This window comes from Rutidosis leptorrhynchoides, chromosome 1 (genome assembly GCF_046630445.1).
Source record: "Rutidosis leptorrhynchoides isolate AG116_Rl617_1_P2 chromosome 1, CSIRO_AGI_Rlap_v1, whole genome shotgun sequence".
Classification (NCBI taxonomy): Eukaryota; Viridiplantae; Streptophyta; class Magnoliopsida; order Asterales; family Asteraceae; genus Rutidosis; species Rutidosis leptorrhynchoides.
Genome location: NC_092333.1, coordinates 152,707,983 through 152,713,249, shown reverse-complemented (window position 1 = coordinate 152,713,249; position 5,267 = coordinate 152,707,983).

Sequence of the window (5,267 nt, the reverse complement as noted above, 5' to 3'; positions counted from 1 at the left end):
ATATATATATATATATATATATATGTTATATAGTAATATTAATAATATTGATATTAATATTAATATTAATACTTATTTTTACTCACAATGAAAGTAATAATCATAATATTGAATACTAACTTGTAATTTCTTTTAATATATTACTGTTACAATTTATTGATTATGTAATGTTTACCAAGTATTAATTGGATATTCATACACTATATAATATATAAAATAATTATACATAGATATCATATTTATTTTTATATAGATTCATTTTAAATTACAACCTAATTATTTTGTATTTTATTTCATATTTTCAATTCAGATGATTTAACTGTGTTCGATAACTTCAGATTATTATATATACTTATATTTGTATTTGTACATTCATATAAATATACGTATTTATATACAAATAATTATTCGTGAATCGTCGGAAATAGTCAAAGGTCAAATGAATTCATATAATCTTATTCCAAAAATTTTGAGACTCACTTTACATAATTTGCTTATCGTATCGGAAACATATAAAGATTAAGTTTAAATTTGGTCGAAAATTCCCGGGTCATCACAGTACCTACCCGTTAAAGAAATTTCGTCCCGAAATTTGAGTGAGGTGGTCATGGTTAACAATAAAAATGTTTTCTTGACGAATATGAGTTGATAAATAGAGTTTTATCATTATTGAGTAATATGGATAAAACTATTCGATTATTCGAAGAGTACGAATGAAGCTATCACAAAAGGGTGAAATAAATAAGTGCAGATTCGTCTTGTCTGGTGATGTAGTCACGGTTGATTTCCAGAATTCAAAGGATTTAAAGAAAATTTTCGAAATCTAAAAGATTTGATTCTTCGGCGAACAATGAAATTAAGATCTCTATAATTAAATACGGTGATCTGCCTCGATTACTCTGTCTGCTATTTCCATTATAAATTAAGCTCTTCCGTTCCATTATCCTCACCATTCCTATACTTTCTTTCTTAGTTCATACATCCAAAAGATTTTGAAAATGCTTGATCCAGTTCTAATCCTTGATATTTTTCTAATTATCATTTCTGTCATCCTTCTTTTCAATCTTCCACCAGAAGAATCTATTTACTTCTACTATTACCTTGGGGTGATACTATTCTTATTTATACCGTGTCTTTATATTGCTATTCGTATTAATATCCATGGTTTGTAACCTCCGTGTTGTTATTGGGCTTTATATTTTTCTCTTATATTTTGGATCTCTTTGCCTTTTTATCATCCTCTCGACCTCTAGTAAAGCGAGCAATGGTCCAGAATTCGTAAGTATGGAATTTCGGATAAACATCGTGTTCTGAATAAGAAAGAATGTATTAGCACGATTTGTTTTGTCAAATTACCAGTATCACAGAGAATAGAACTATCAAGAATATACTTTCTTGATATGTTCAGAAGTTAAGCAGAATGAAAGAGTTATGTAACATGGCACATGATGACTTTATGATCTGTGAATCATCACGTCCCATTAGAAACTCAGCATGACTTACTGTAATATAATCACGTTGATCAAGTGTCATTATATTATACTAACTCATGCTTCAGTTCCCAACATTACTTCAATAAAATTCATATTTTAAGCTCGAAAGTTTGCAGAATATAAAAACTAACAGTTTATATATGATGTAATACTGATAGCACGAAGAGATTAATGATTTTAGATAAGAATAATTATAAAAATATCTCCAGAAATATGGAGGATATTTATAATGAAAGATACGATAATATCTCGGATTATCTAAGATCAGAGAATGATAGAAACTATTGTCTGCAAGGGTTTAGAGTAAGGAGCAAGATATTCACTAAAGACTTTAGCAGACATTGAAACATTTGAATTCTTTGAAGTCAAACTTATTCTTTGTGATTTGTTCACGGCTTTCTTCATAGTTTTGCATAATCTACTTTTCGGTACTAAATTCTCTATTGAATGTTTCCAATATAATGATACACAAGAAGCACGAAGAGGTATATAATTTCGGACGAGAATATTTATGAAAATATCCTCAGAAATATCGAAGATATTGATGATGATATTTTGGAATTTCTAAGTTCGATGGTTGATGAAGAAAGGTTTTCCGCAAGATTTTAACATGAGTGCAGAGCAAGATGTTCGTTGAAGGTTTCATCGGATCCAGAATTACCTGGGTTCTATGAATTTAGGGTATGTTACTTGTATTTCTCCTTGGTTTCCTTTATGGTTAGCTCAATCCGCTTTCCAGTTCCAACTTTTCTGAGCTTTTCCAACATACTAATCTTTATCATCAAACCTTCGATGATTATGATCGTTTACGGTTATCTACAGTTTCTGCTGCTTTGTTCAGCTTTTTCAACATTCAGAGTATTGATTTGTGACTGAGTGCTTTTCGGAATTTCAGAATGAGAGATCATAATTCTAAGAGATAAATGTCATACCTATAATTGTTGATGTAGATATGCTGTGAGTTTTCAAAGTACTGATTGCTGATTCCTGGTAATTGTTATGGCAGTTCTCATTATAAGATGCGGATGAGTATATGATAGGGTTTCAATGAATAAATATAATGTCTTATCAGAGAGATTTAAGCCAAAAAGCAACGAGGTTTCTGGTACGTCTGCTGGTAATATGGTGGAATATAAAAGAATTCTCCGGTATCAAAAGGGTAATTGTATATATCAGGATTATAGTAAGGCTATATCGAATGAAAAGTCGAAGTTGACTTGCTGGAGCTGTGACAAAATTGGCTACTTTTAAAAAAATCGCAAAGTTATTTTTGCTAATAAATGTCAAATGATCTGACGAGGCTACATGTTAACTTTTACTCAGTTGCCGAGAGTTTCTCAGGTGCATAACTATATGCATAAATCTTTCCTTCCGTTAGTGATGTGCGGTTGATTTATCCTATCGATTGAGGTGTTTTCAAGAATCATGAAAGGTTTGAACGCAGATTGTAATCGTCAAGATACAAATGAAGTTTAAGATGAATTCACGTGGCAAACTTGAAGAATGTTTAGTTTCATAGGTTATAATCAATATTTTAATTCATTTTAATTGTCCACTGTTATTAGTCCACGGTCGATAGTCCACAGTAACAGTCCAATAATTCATATATAGTTTAATATACAATATTCGAATTAATTAATACGTGTCGTAACCCGTATACGTCTCAGACTCGATCACAACTCAAATTATATATATTATTGTAGAATCAACCTCAACCCTGTATAGAGAACTCGGTCATTACTGCATATAGAGTGTCTATGGTTATTCCAAATAATATATATAAATGCGTCGATATGATATGTCAAAACCTTGTATACGTGTCCCGATATTTAAAGTGCGTAAAATAAATACAGAACTTAAATGACGATAAATAAAATGCGTAAAGTAAATAACAGAAATTAAATAACGATAAATAAAATTGCGAGAATATAAATTGCGATAAATAAATTGCGATAATTAAATTGCGATAAATAAGATGTAATACGGAATTAACAGTTAGCTAGGATTTTGTTAGCGTGGATTCTTAACAAAATTTCTCATAGTTAATTTGTTTGTTTCTAACAAATTTTATTTTGTCAAATGTTTTCTTCATTATGCCACTTGTTGGATTCTGATAGGTCAAAATCCAAATATGAAATTGAACTTGGATGAAAATAGTTGCTCTTTGGTGAACGGATACGTATATGTGTGAATTTGAGCAGTGTTGTTAATGACTGCTGAATTTGAATTGAAGAATATACAGTATAACTTATTAACGTGAGATTTAAATATTCCTCGGGTATTACCTACCCGTTAAAATATTTTCACCATTAACAGTTTGTACAAGAGAAATTTTAATCACAATCTTTATGAAAGTATATATACATATATATTTTCTTCAGATGTAATTATGGATTTAATGAGTCAATATAATATTAAACTCATTTAATTTTCGATTTGAGCTAGAATAAGTAATCTCTAAAACTATTAGGATCCACATATTCTTCGCAGAATATTAATAAAGTTATGGATCAATACTTCATCGTTCAATGCTGTTGGTACTCCTTGTTATCTATGGTGCGTATGATGTTAGTGTTCGTAGGGCAGATTGTGAAATTGAGTCTTGGGATGCGGATGTTGTTGTTGGTGATACCGTTGATGTTGATGATGTTGCTGAAGTTGGTACATTTTGCACCATATTTTTCAAGGCTACAACTCAGGCGCGAAGCTCGTTGACTTCTTTGATTAATCCGGGATGATTGGCGGTTGGAACAGCGAATGAATAAAGTTTAGAATATGAGATATGATATGTTCATGGCGAGATATTCGGGAAATGAGAGTGAAAATGGTGTTTCAAATTGGTTCGCCGATAGGTGCTTCAGGTTTTTCGTCAAGAGGTGAATTTGGTTGGTGAAAAAGATCGCCTTCTTCTCGTCTCCATTGATTGAGTCGTCTACGAACTCATCAGATGAATTGGGGATGACTGATTGGTTGATTCATTCCGGTGACGCTGATAGGTGAAACTCCATATCGGAATAGCTGTCGGAATCCGAGGAATTCGAACTAGTTGAGGGATTCATCTTGTACGATCAGATGAAGGACTTTTCGATAAGAAATAGATTATAGGATGTAGATTAGTACTCTGCATTACATAATTTATATATGCATATATAATTCTGAAATCCCATAAGTTACAGAGGAATCTACGAAAGCTGTCAGGCAAAGGCAACAATAATAGATACGCTAAGATATGAATTTATCTATACACTGTCTATGCAACAGAGGCAGTAAGACATGTCTAGACTAAGAATAATGAGTAGGTAATTTCCTAAGGATGATAAGCAGATGTTTTCCGATAAAAATGATAAGCAAAACTTTTGACATGCAGACACGGTCGAAGTCCAGACTCACTAATGCATCCTAACGACTATCAGTTAGGCACGCTAATGCAAGACCTGGTTCGCTAAGACCACCGCTCTGATACCAACTGTAGAGACCCGTCCTAATCCATCCGGACGAAGTCCATATCGATTACAAACGATTCACAACAGTTGATTACATCGCGAGGTAATTGACCTCTATATGATAAATTTTACAAACATTGCATTCGTTTTTAAAAGACAAACTTTCGTTACATTGACAGTTGACAGGCATGTAAAGCATTTCATAATATATCCAAATATAATTGACTTAGATCGACTCCAAAAACTGTCTATAAAATGAGCAAATGCACAGCGGAAGATTTCTTTCGTACCTGAGAATAAACATGCTTTAAAGTGTCAACCAAAAGGTTGG